The sequence below is a fragment of the Antechinus flavipes genome, chromosome 2 (assembly GCF_016432865.1).
Source record: "Antechinus flavipes isolate AdamAnt ecotype Samford, QLD, Australia chromosome 2, AdamAnt_v2, whole genome shotgun sequence".
Classification (NCBI taxonomy): Eukaryota; Metazoa; Chordata; class Mammalia; order Dasyuromorphia; family Dasyuridae; genus Antechinus; species Antechinus flavipes.
In genome coordinates this window covers 657,218,599-657,232,897 of record NC_067399.1, presented here as the reverse complement: position 1 = coordinate 657,232,897, position 14,299 = coordinate 657,218,599, and positions in this window count along the sequence as shown.

The following is a 14,299-nucleotide window of genomic DNA, read 5'->3' as shown; positions in this document are numbered from 1 at the left end:
ACATATCTGCATATAAAAGGAAGAATAAAAAGTTGGCAAATACTGATTATGGGAAGTCTTTTGCCAGGATTTCATGGGGAGACAGACACTTTGATTTAACTCATTCACATATCTGGTATTTCCTGAGTTATTCTAGAATACTCATTTATAATCTCTGAGATGCTAAATCATGGTTAACTTTAAATCCTCTAATCCTTTTTTCCCAGTATACAAGCTTTTGTTAAACAAATATTATATTCGAGGTACTCTGCAAGATACTGGACTGGAGATAGAAAGACTGAAATAGTCTCTACTCTCAAGGAGTTTATATTCTTTTTCACATTTATTTATAATTTCTCTATGCCCTAGCACAGTCTGTTTTTATAGAGAGGTATCGTGTAGTGGTAAGAATTATATATATTCTTTAAAGCTTTTATTCAGCAAATTCCATAAGTCTTTCAGATCTAATTTCTTCAAAAGACTGTTCAGTTTTATCTTTTCCTTGTTGTTTATCTTCTGTTGATTTATCTAGCTCTAAGAGAGTATCATTAAAATCCCCTACAGTGATGCTATTTGTATCTTTTTGCAATTCACATAACCTTTTATTAATTTAGATGTTATACCAATTAGTATATATTTAATAATAATATTGTTTTGTTACCTGTCATTCATTTAACTATAAAGCGGTTTCCATATTTATTTCTCTTGGCATTGTGAATTTTCATATCTATTTAAATTGATAGCAAATTTTCATTCCATACGTGTCTTTATTTTTATATGTGTTTCTTATATTCAGCAGATTGCTGCTTTTTTCTTCATCCATTCTTCCACTCATACTTTGACCTTATTTTTTAAAATTACATTCAATAACCCTGGTCCACATTTCACATCATTTAACCACTGGAGAGTATATTTGAAGAACTCCATAATGCTGCACTAAGTGAAATCTATTCATATCAGCACCAAGAAGTAGGACACAATGTGCCCATTACAGCTTGTGCTTTTGAAGTAGTGATTTGTGGAGATTTATCCCACCCAGGATTCCAAGAGTAAAAATCTTCTCTCATGAAAGACTAGAAAAGACAGTATTGTATATGGAAAAGTACACTGGGGTAGAAGTCAGGTGCCCTGAGGGGCTAATCTCAGTTCTGTCACTAACTATATATATGACCATGGGCAAGTCAAAGCCTCTCTGGGATTCATTAAGTACTTACAGAAGTTTCCATATGAACAAACTGGACTAAATGATCTCTTATAAGTTGCCTTTCTGGTCCAATTCTGAATGGAAAGCATATGATAAAAATAATAATAAACAATAATGACAATAACAATAAAATTTACACCGTATCTTAAGGTTTTTGAAGGACTTTACATGTAATCTCATTTAATATTGACAACAAGCAATAAATGCCTTTATTAAACTCATTTTTAAAATGAAGAAACTGAAACGGAGAGATTAAAGGACTTTCACAGAACTGCATAGTAAGCTGAACTCAGGTCTTCTTGCATTTCTTTTTAATTTAATTTAATTTTATTTTTATATAAATACATGCAAAGATAGCTTTCAACATTCACCTTTGCAAAACCCTGTTCAACTCAGGTTTTTCTGACTCCAAGTCCAGATCTATATTCATTTGAACAGTATTCTAAGACATTATATTCTATGAAGTAAAATACTTGCAATTTTCTGCAATATATGGTCTCTTCCATCTTATAATCAAAGAATTAAAGTGAATAACCTTAAAAATGTGGTTTAACTCAGTTTCCTACTCTGAAAAAAATAACTGACTAATCAATTTCATCAAGAGTGCATTAGGACTTCCGGTTAAGATGGCGGAGAGGAGGCTCACAGCTGCATAAGCTCCATGCTTTCTCTCACTATCCACTTCATTACAAGCCTCTGAATCAATGCTTGACTGAAAAAAACCCACATATAGTTACCAAGAGAAGCCATCCTTGAGATCCGCCAAGAAAGGTCTGTCTTTACTGGAGGGCTGGGGCGGTTTTAGATCGGGCGCAGGCGGCGGGCAGCGGCAGTGAGAGCACGGGAGCAGACTGGAGAGGGGGTGGGGAGTGATCGCAGCCGTCTCTGCGGGGAGAGCTTCGCTACAGGTTTGGAACCTGCAGCAAGTCAGCAGCCCAGCAGAGAAGCTAAAAACACCGGGGCTGAAGAATACAACCCCAAACAGCTGGAGTCTCTCGGGACCTGGCCGCCCCCCCCTTCCCCCCCCTCAGTGACTCAGCACGCTCTGGGATCTCAGAGCGCAGGCGCACACAGTCCTGCTAGTGCCTCACTGCTGCCCCCTGCAGTCTGTAGAGGAAGCTCGATAACACACCCAGCCCCCCCCCCCAAAGAAAGACTCCAGTTTTTTCTGTTTTTCTTTGGTAGTTTGTCTCTGATTAATAGACAGAATGAGCAAGAAGCTGAAGAGGACTTTAACCCTTGACAGCTTCTATACAGATAGAGAGCAGACTCTAAATCCTGAGGAGACTAAAAACAGGCAGTCCCCAGGTGATTCCCCAAAGGAGGAGATCCTCTGTTCCTCAGCACAGATGAACCTCATAGAAGTGATTAAAAAGGCTCTCACAAGGGAGCTAGAAGAAAAATGGGAAAAGAGCCTGGAGAAGTCAGTTAAAGAGAGAGTGGATAAAGAAGTAAAATCCTTGAAAAATAGGATTAGTGAACTGGAAACAGAAAACAGCTCTCTAAAAAACAAAATTGGCGAAATGGAAAAAAATTCCACAGAACAAAAGAACTCAATTGGACAATTAGAGAAAGATTTTAAAAAAGTGAGTGAAGAGAATACTTCACTGAAAATCAGAATTGAACAAGTGGAATTGAATGACTCGAGGAGACAAGAAGAATCAGTCAAGCAAATCCAAAAAAATCAAACAATGGAGAAAAATGTGAAATACCTTCTGGGGAAGACAACAGACCTGGAAAACAGATCCAGGAGAGACAATCTGAGAATCATTGGACTCCCAGAAAAACATGATGAAAAAAAGAGCCTGGACACTGTCTTCCAGGAAATTATCAAAGAGAACTGCCCAGAAGTCATAGGAACAGAGGAAAAAATAAACATTGAAAGGATTCATCGATCACCCACTGAACGGGATCCTAAAATCAAAACACCAAGGAATATAGTGGCCAAATGCCAGAACCCTCAGATGAAAGAAAAAATATTGCAAGCGGCTAGAAAAACCCAATTCAAGTATCAAGGAGCCACAATAAGGATCACCCAGGATCTGGCAGCATCCACATTAAAAGATCGAAGGGCCTGGAATATGATATTCCGAAAGGCTAAGGAACTTGGTATGCAACCAAAAATAACTTACCCAGCGAGAATGAGCATCTTTTTCCAGGGAAGAAGATGGACATTCAACGAAGTAAGCGAATTTCATCTATTTCTGATGAAAAAACCAGAACTTAACAAAAAGTTTGATCTACAAATATAGAACTCAAGAGAAATCTAAAAAGGTAAAGATTAATCTTGGGAACTATATTTTGACTATATAGATGTATAAAGAATACATGTATACCTTGTTCTAGAAATTGATGTGGAAAGGACATTGTACCAGAAAAAGGGTAAAGTGGGAGTAGTACATCTCATGAAGAGGCATAGGAAACCTATTATATCTGAGAGAAAGAATGGAGGGGGATGAATAGAGTGGGTATCTTACTGCCTTCAGAATTGGCTTTAAGTGAAAAATCTTAAGACATATTCAATCTATGGTGAAACTTCTCCCATCTCATTGAAAAGTGAGAAGGGAAAAGTGGAAAGGGAAGGAATAAGCTAAGCGGAAGGGAATACGGGAACTGGGAGGGAAAGGGGTAAGATAGGGGGAGGAACTCTAAGGCGGGGGGAGGGATACTAAAAAGGGAGGGCTGTGAGAAGCAAGGGGTGCTCACAAGCTTAATACTTGGAAGGGGGGAAAGGGGAAAGAAGGGAGGAAAGCATAAACCGGGATTAACAAGATGGCAAGTAATACAGAATTGGTCATTCTAACCATAAACGTGAACGGGGTAAACTCCCCATAAAGAGGAAGCGGTTAGCAGAATGGATTAAAAGCCAGAATCCTACAATATGTTGTTTACAGGAAACACACCTGAAGCGGGGAGATACATGCAGGTTAAAGGTAAAAGGTTGGAGCAAAATCTACTATGCTTCAGGTAAAGTCAAAAAAGCAGGGGTAGCCATCCTGATCTCAGATCAAGCTAAAGCAAAAATTGACCTAATTAAAAGAGATAAGGAAGGACACTATATCTTGCTAAAGGGTAGCATGGATAATGAAGCACTATCTATATTAAACATATATGCACCAAGTGGGGTAGCATCTAAATTCTTAAAAGAGAAACTAAGAGAGCTGCAAGAAGAAATAGACAATAAAACTATAATAGTGGGAGATCTTAACCTTGCACTCTCAGAATTAGATAAATCAAACCACAAAATAAATAAGAAAGAAGTCAAAGAGGTAAATAGAATACTAGAAAAGTTAGATATGATAGATCTCTGGAGAAAATGTAATGGAGACAGAAAGGAATACACTTTCTTTTCAGCAGTTCATGGAACCTATACAAAAATTGACCATATATTAGGACATAAAAACCTCAAACTCAAATGTAGTAAGGCAGAAATAGTAAATGCATCCTTTTCAGACCACGATGCAATGAAAATTACATTTAACAAAAAAGCAGGGGGAAGTAGACCAAAAAATAATTGGAAACTAAATAATCTCATACTAAAGAATGATTGGGTGAAACAGCAAATCATAGACATAATTAATAACTTCACCCAAGAAAACGATAATAATGAGACATCATACCAAAATGTATGGGATGCAGCCAAAGCGGTAATAAGGGGAAATTTCATATCTCTAGAGGCCTATTTGTATAAAATAGAGAAAGAGAAGGTCAATGAATTGGGTTTGCAATTAAAAATGCTAGAAAAGGAACAAATTAAAAACCCCCAGTCAAACACTAAACTTGAAATTCTAAAAGTAAAAGGTGAGATCAATAAAATTGAAAGTAAAAAAACTATTGAATTGATTAATAAAACTAAGAGTTGGTTCTATGAAAAAACCAACAAAATAGACAAACCCTTAGTAAATCTGATTAAAAAAAGGAAAGAGGAAAATCAAATTGTTAGTCTTAAAAATGAAAAGGGAGAACTCACCACTAACGAAGAGGAAATTAGAGCAATAATTAGGAGTTACTTTGCCCAACTTTATGCCAATAAATTCGACAACTTAAATGAAATAGAAAAATACCTCCAAAAATACAGCTTGCCCAAACTAACAGAGGAAGAAGTAAATATCCTAAACAGTCCCATCTCAGAAAAAGAAATAGAACAAACTATCAATCAACTCCCTAAGAAAAAATCCCCAGGACCAGATGGATTTACATGTGAATTCTACCAAACATTTAAAGAACAATTAACTCCAATGTTATATAAACTATTTGAAAAAATAGGGATTGAAGGAGTCCTACCAAACTCCTTTTATGACACAGATATGGTACTGATACCTAAACCAGGTAGGCTGAAAACAGAGAAAGAAAATTATAGACCAATCTCCCTAATGAATATTGATGCTAAAATCTTAAATAAAATATTAGCAAAAAGATTACAGAAAATTGTCACCAGGATAATACACTATGACCAAGTAGGATTTATACCAGGAATGCAGGGCTGGTTCAATATTAGGAAAACTATTAGCATAATTGACTATATCAATAACCAAACAAACAAAAACCACATGATCATCTCAATAGATGCAGAAAAAGCATTTGATAAAATCCAACATCCATTCCTAATAAAAACACTTGAGAGCATAGGAATAAATGGACTTTTCCTTAAAATAGTCAGGAGCATATATTTAAAACCATCAGTAAGCATCATATGCAATGGGGAAAAACTGGAACCTTTCCCAGTAAGATCTGGAGTGAAGCAAGGTTGCCCACTATCACCATTATTATTTAATATCGTATTAGAAACACTAGCCTCGGCAATAAGAGTCGAGAAAGATATAAAAGGAATTAGAGTAGGCAATGAGGAAACCAAACTATCACTCTTTGCAGATGATATGATGGTATACCTAGAGAACCCCAGAGATTCTACCAAAAAGCTATTGGAAATAATTCATAATTTTAGCAAAGTAGCTGGCTACAAAATAAATCCCCATAAATCCTCAGCATTTTTATACATCACCAACAAAACCCAACAGCAAGAGATACAAAGAGAAATTCCATTCAGAATAACTGTTGATACCATAAAATATTTGGGAATCTATCTACCAAAGGAAAGTCAGGAATTATATGAGCAAAATTATAAAAAAGTCTCCACACAAATAAAGTCAGACTTAAATAATTGGAAAAATATTAAGTGCTCTTGGATCGGCCGAGCGAACATAATAAAGATGACAATACTCCCTAAACTAATCTATTTATTTAGTGCTATACCAATCAGACTTCCAAGAAAATATTTTATTGATCTAGAAAAAATAACAACAAAATTCATATGGAACAATAAAAAGTCGAGAATCTCAAGGGAATTAATGAAAAAAAAATCAAATGAAGGTGGCCTAGCTGTACCTGATCTAAAATTATATTATAAAGCAGCAGTCACCAAAACCATTTGGTATTAGCTAAGAAATAGATTAGTGGATCAGTGGAAAAGGCTAGGCTCACAAGACAGAATAGTCAATTATAGCAATCTAGTGTTTGACAAACCCAAAGCCCCTAACTTCTGGGAAAAGAATTCATTATTTGATAAAAACTGCTGGGATAATTGGAAATTAGTATGGCAGAAATTAGGCATGGACCCACACTTAACACCATATACCAAGATAAGATCAAAATGGGTCTATGACCTAGGCATAAAGAACGAGATTATAAATAAATTAGAGGAACATAGAATAGTTTATCTCTCAGACTTGTGGAGGAGAAAGAAATTTGTGACCAAAGATGAACTAGAGACCATTACTGATCACAGAATAGAAAATTTCGATTACATCAAATTAAAAAGCCTTTGTACAAATAAAACTAATACAAACAAGATTAGAAGGGAAGCAACAAACTGGGAAAACATTTTCACAGTTAAAGGTTCTGATAAAGGCCTCATTTCCAAAATATATAGAGAACTGACTCAAATTTATAAGAAATCAAGCCATTCTCCAATTGATAAATGGTCAAAGGATATGAACAGACAATTTTCAGAGGATGAGATTGAAACTATTACCACTCATATGAAAGAGTGTTCCAAATCATTATTGATCAGAGAAATGCAAATTAAGACAACTCTGAGATACCACTACACACCTGTCAGATTGGCTAAGATGACAGGAAAAAATAATGATGAATGTTGGAGGGGATGTGGGAAAACTGGGACACTAATGCATTGTTGGTGGAGTTGTGAACGAATCCAACCATTCTGGAGAGCAATCTGGAATTATGCCCAAAAAATTATCAAATTGTGCATACCCTTTGATCCAGCAGTGTTTCTATTGGGCTTATATCCCAAAGAAATACTAAAGAAGGGAAAGGGACCTGTATGTGCCAAAATGTTTGTAGCAGCCCTGTTTGTAGTGGCTAGAAACTGGAAAATGAATGGATGCCCATCAATTGGAGAATGGCTGGGTAAATTGTGGTATATGAATGTTATGGAATATTATTGTTCTGTAAGAAATGACCAGCAGGATGAATACAGAGAGGACTGGCGAGACTTACATGAACTGATGCTAAGTGAAATGAGCAGAACCAGGAGATCATTATACACTTCGACAACGATATTGTATGAGGACATATTTTGATGGAAGTGGATTTCTTTGACAAAGAGACCTGAGTTTCAATTGATAAATGATGGACAAAAGCAGCTACACCCAAAGAAAGAACACTGGGAAACGAATGTAAACTATCTGCATTTTTGTTTTTCTTCCCGGATTATTTATACCTTCTGAATCCAATTCTCCCTACGCAACAAGAGAACTGTTCGGTTCTGCAAACATATATTGTATCTAGGATATACTGCAACATATCCAACATATAAAGGACTGCTTGCCATCTAGGGGAGGGGGTGGAGGGAGGGAGGGGAAAAAAAATCGGAACAGAAACGAGTGTCAATATAATGTAATTATTAAATAAAAAATTAAAAAAAAGAGTGCATTAGTATGATTATCTTCCCACAACTATTCCACTAATAATTAGCTTCATCTTTCATCATCTTTGCCAATCTGATGAATATGAGTTCGGATCTAAGTATTTTCAATTCTTATTTCTCTTATTAGCAATCTAGAATATTCTTCATAGTGCTGTTTACATTTCTCCTTTTGAAAAGAAGGTATCTTTTTGCTTAAGAGAATGTTCTTGTTTTTCTATGTTTATATTAATTCTCTTTATATCTTTGACATCAAACTTTTATCAATGATATTTATTTTGAATATTTTTCCTGACAGAATTCTGAATTCATTTCTAATTATCCCTCCTCCCCTCATGTGAATATTGATTTTCTAAAAGGTCTTAGGACAAAAAGAATTAAAAGCAAATAAAAAGGACAGAGAAGAACAGGTTGTATCCCAATCACCAATATATGTATTTTCAATCCAGAATGAAGAGAATAAAACTAAACCATAAAGTAAAGCAGTCCTTCTCCACGATGATTGACTTCATTAGAAAATAGTTAAACATTCCCTAAATGACTATTATGTATAGAAGCCATTGAGAGCACTTAAAGATATGGTCCCTGCTCTTTCAATATTGTTGTTTTCATCTTTATGTGTGTTTGATGCTGAGCCTGTTAAGTGGTTGAAAAATTCTCATTATCAACCAGCTATTATTTTATGACTACCCTGAAAGTTCAATATCAAGACTCTGCAAGACTTTGCACATCAAATTATTTAATTCACTCTCAAAGTAAATTATGGTAGAGCTGGTAGAAACTATGCATGCTTCAATATGACAATACATGTGCGATCCCATTAATGCAGGCATTCCATCCAACAAGATAAATTCCATTCCTGACTACTCATCCCATCCTATTACCATCCTGTAACACAAAAGAGCCATCCAACAAGCTACGTTGGATCCCTATTCATGATCTCTTGACATTGCATAGATATCCCTGCCCCATGTAGCATCTCTTTCTGTTATATTTCTTGCTCTAAGACCATCCTATCTCCTCCTCCAGGAATATATCTCTTGGATGACATCCTTACTATGTAAAATACATAGAAATCTATTTTGTCCACCATCTGTCTTTCTATTGCCCTTTGGGTGATCCACAATTTTTATTCTACACAGGCCATGGGATTCCACAATTTCCAATAAGCACCTCCAGAAGAACAATAGTGTAAGTTTCTTGGGAGCAGAGCCTCATTATCTTTGTATTTCTAGTTTATACTGTAGTTCCTGGCACATAGTGAGTGCTTAATAAATATTTGTTGATTAATTTACTGACTAATTAGAGTCACTAAAATGAAATATCATCTCAGAGCTCTTCAACTTAAAAACTGTTGAAAGCTCCATGCATTTTCCCAAATTCAGACCAATCCAGATCATTCTCTTCTTCCTATCCAATTTTGAGCCTATCAAGGCTTAGAATACCAAACAGTTTTCTAAATGAAATCTAAAATCATTCAAGAGTTCAACCTATCTACATGGGGAAAAGCAAGTCAATGAAGAAAGCTTAAACAACCAACCATGAAGAACAAACTGTTAAGATCTGAAAGACAAAAATAGCATCAAATTCTCTGAGCCAGATACAGCTCTTTGATTATTCATTTATTCATCATGTAGTAAAAGAACATAGAATTTGAAATCAGATAACTGTTAGAATGGGAGCTTCTGGAAGGCAGCCATCATGTTCTTATCTTTCTTTGTATCCCTAGTGCTTCCACAGTACCTGGCACACACAAAATTCTTAATAAATATTTAGTGACTGAAAGACTGACTGACCTGGATTCCAACTGTGGATTCCTTTAGGAGAAGTAGAGATATTTAGCCTAAAGGGAATGGATTAGACTTATTCTGCTTGACTCCAGAAGACAAGACTAGGTTCAATGAGTGCAAATTATAGAGACAGATTATAACTGTGTGCAGGGGCATGCTGGGAAAATATTACCTTCCAAAAGCTGATTGTTAAATTTTCATAGTAAGCATTTCCACCTCAGAAATCAGAAAAAGCCACAAATTGGGGCCTGATTTCAAGTTTTGATTATCTATACTTAAGAAAATGCCAGTAATTCAAATTAAATATTTTTTAGAAAGCCAGCTATTAAACTTTTGCCAGCACATCATTGGCTGTATATAAAGAAAACCTTTCTAGCAATAAGAATTGCATAAAGGTTGAATAGATCCCCTTAGGAAGCAAGTGAGTCTCCATCTTTAGAATCATAATATCCCGAAAATAAAACTGGAAGGTACCTTAGAGATTATGTTGTCCATCTCCATCATTTTATTTTTTTAAAAAAGGAACAAATCTAATTCATCTTTCATTTTGGATAAGATGGGGAAAGCATAAGAGCTATCTTAGGACATATGAATGGTCATCATATGGAAGAAACATTGGGAAAGAGTATGATATGTTAGAAAGAGCAGTGACTCTGTAGTCAGAGAATCAGGATTGATGTCTCTATTCTGTCATTGATTACCTTTATGACAACTAACCTTCATATCTAGTATTTTAGTATCTCTATCTGTGAACTAGGGAAGATGAACTCTTGGAGGCCCTTTTCCAGCTTTAGTTCTATTATCCTATAACTTTTTCCATTAGGCCACACAGAATTGACCAATGAGAAACATAAAGTTTTCATTGTTATAAATTTGGACTTGATGTCAAGATAAACTTCCTAACATATAGAGCTATCCAAAAGTAAAATGGGTTTTCTTGGAAGATAGTAGCTTCTCCTGTCACCTTCAAGGATAATCCAAATGACCCCAGGTTGGGGATATTGTAGATAGAAAATTCATAGCTTAGCTACAGACTGGACAAGAAAGCCTTTGTGTTCCCTTCTCTCTGGCATTTGTGATACTTGTGTGAATATGAAAAGTTCACTTGGTTTTTTCAAGCCTCAATTTGATTTTATGTAAAATGAAAGGTTGTATTAGGTATTCTCAGAGATCTCTTCCAACTCTTAGTCTGATAACCCTAGAATAAAAGTAAGATCTCTAAAGAAACCAGATCAAGAAAATATCTCACAATCTAGGTGAGATGTTCCTCAGCTCATCAGCATCCTTTTTAAAATGTGGTGCCATGATATTGAAATGGTGTATTCATGCCAAATTCCTCATGCTAGACTTTCAGAAATAAGTGGAAAAATCATCATTAGTAACTCCCTCTTCTTTAATCTCTTAATCTGTGATCTCGTGAATGTGGGTACTCCATCCCATAGTGCCTATGAAGTCCTTTCCTGTCTGTTCATCTTATGCCATTATTCCCATCTGATAATTACTATACAAGGAGTCTACTTGACAAGCTACATTAGATCATGTATTTATGGATCATAGGATCTAAAAAGCCTCTAGTACCATGTCTTGAACATATTGGGTAATTAATAAATATTTGATATTTTTTGTTGAAAATAAAAAGCTATTCTTTTTCTTTGGGGAGAGAATTCCACTTTAGATTCTATGAACACCATATTGGGGTACTTTACTGAAAGGAAATATATGAGACCATTTATTCACTCCTAAGTAGGGAGTTTCTTTATTTATATAATTCAATACGTTCTTAACCAGCCCTACTTGCCATAAAGACAGTGTTTTATGTGGAGATATAAAAGTTTAAAGTCCCCTGGATTGCTATTGTTCCTTTGATAAATTTTTATACACTATTTTTTTCTTTATTCTTCTAGACTACTAACAATTACAATATCCCTGAATCACAGAATCTAAGACTTACAAGGACCTTCACAAGCCATGCAATTCAACTTGTATGTGACCAAAAATTCACCTGATGACATCCCAATAAGTTGTTAACCAGCATCTACTTCTGAATTCAAATCCTGCCTCTTATCCTTACTATTTAAATAAGTTGTTTTACTTCTCTGGGCCTCAATTCTCCATTTATAAACTGAGGGAGTTAGACCACTGATCTCTAAAATCCATTCCAGTCTAGTAATATGATCTAGAGAGGAGGAACCCACTTCTTTTTGAGGTGGCTCATTCTACCTTCAGATCATTTTCATTGCTAAGAAGGTTTTCTTTGCCCAGATCTCCAATCTTTCAACAACTCACACCTATAGCCCTCAGTTTTGCCCTCTGAGGACAAGCAGACCATATGGCAGAGCCTCGAGTACTTGAAAACACCCTATTTTGTCCCTTGCAAGGCTTCTCTTCTCCAGGTTAAATATTCCCCTAAACAGTGCTTTCAACCAATGCAATTATTTCACTATCTTCTGGTCACCTTCTTCTAAATGCTACCCAGCTTATCATTCCTAAAATGCAGTAGTGTTCTCGATATGGTCTGACTAGGACAAAAAAAAAAAACTAGATAGAAAGGTAAGATAGATTATGGATGGATGGATGGATTAATAATCATATTCTGAACATTATGTGTCTCTTAAAATAGCCTGATTGAAAGGCTGTATGACACAACAGCTGTATGACATATTCAGAGTCAAGAAAACTGGGCTTCAATCACTGTCTCAGTCACCTACTACTTTCCTCTCCATTTTCTTGCCAGATCATCATCTGGTTCTGTAGTGCCTGTTCTTTTTTCTCCTCCTTCTAAATTCTCTATTTATGATCCCATAAGCTCCCATGTGTTTAATTATAATTTCTATACGAATGACTCACAGATCTTCATGTCATAACCAATTCCAATCTCTTCTCTAAGACTCACCCCTGCATCCCTATACTCCTGTCAGAAATTACCAACTGGATGTCCCAGAACTATCTTAAACTCAACATAATCCCAATCTGAACCCATTCTTCTTCCAAATATCCATTACTAGATAGTCATGAATGTAGTTATACTACTGAAGAAAAAGTTCAAATTGATGAGCACTCACACTTATTTGAGTACGTGGGTGTTAGAAATCTAATCAAAGAAATTTTTAAACTGAAAAGCGAGGGAGACATCAATTGGAGAATGGCTGGGTAAATTGTGGTATATGAATATTATGGAATATTATTGTTCTGTAAGAAATGACCAGCAGGATGAATACAGAGAGGCTTGGAGAGACTTGCATGAACTGATGCTAAGTGAAATGAGCAGAACCAGGAGATCATTATACACTTCGACAACGATATTGTATGAGGATGTATTCTGATGGAAGTGGATTTCTTTGACAAAGAGACCTGAGTTTCAATTGATAAATGATGGACAGAAGCAGCTACACCCAAAGAAAGAACACTGGGAAACGAATGTGAACTATTTGCATTTTTGTTTTTCTTCCCGGGTTATTTTTACCTTCTGAATCCAATTTTCCCTGTGCAACAAGAGAACTGTTCGGTTCTGCAAACATATATTGTATCTAGGATATACTGCAACATATCTAATATATATAGGACTGCTTGCCATCTAGGGGAGGGAGGGGAAAAATCGGAACAGAAATGAGTGCAAGGGATAATGTTGTAAAAAAAATTACCCTGGCATGGATTCTGTCAATATAAAGTTATTATTAAATAAAATTTTAAAAAAGAGAGAGAATATCTACCAAATGAAACCCCCCCCCAAAAAAAGGATAATGTTGTAAAAAAAAATTACCTTGGCATGGAAAAAAAAAAAAAAAAGAAAAGCAAGGGAGAGAGGAAAGAAGTGGCTTGGTAGATAGATCTACTAAGTAAGATGCCATAAATAGTAGTTAAAGTATTAAAAAAAAAAAAAAACATTTATAGTAGATAGGCTAAGAAATTAATAAAATTAATTTAAAAAGAAATTAATAAAATTAAACAAAGGAGACAGCAATAAAGCAAACTTCTTTTGATATCGATAAACAAATGCACACATTAATGGTGCCAAGCAAAGTGAACTAGAGATCCTAAGGCAGGGATTTGATTTGATGGCAAGGATATTACTGAGATTTGGTGGATAGAACTGAAGCCTGCAGTATAGCTCGAGGATATACTTATTAGGGACAGCTAAGTGTTACAATGGATAGAGTAGAATCTGGAATTCAGTTAGACCTGAATTCAAATTCAACCTCAGACACTCACTTTGTGGCCATGGACAAGTCATTTGACCTCTGTCTGCCTCAATTTCCTTTTCTGTCAATAGAAAAAAAATACACCTTACTTCCAAGATCGTTGTGAGAGTCAAATGAAATAATAATTATAAAGTACTTAGCACAGTGTCTGGCATGTAGTAAGTGCCATATAAATGATAGC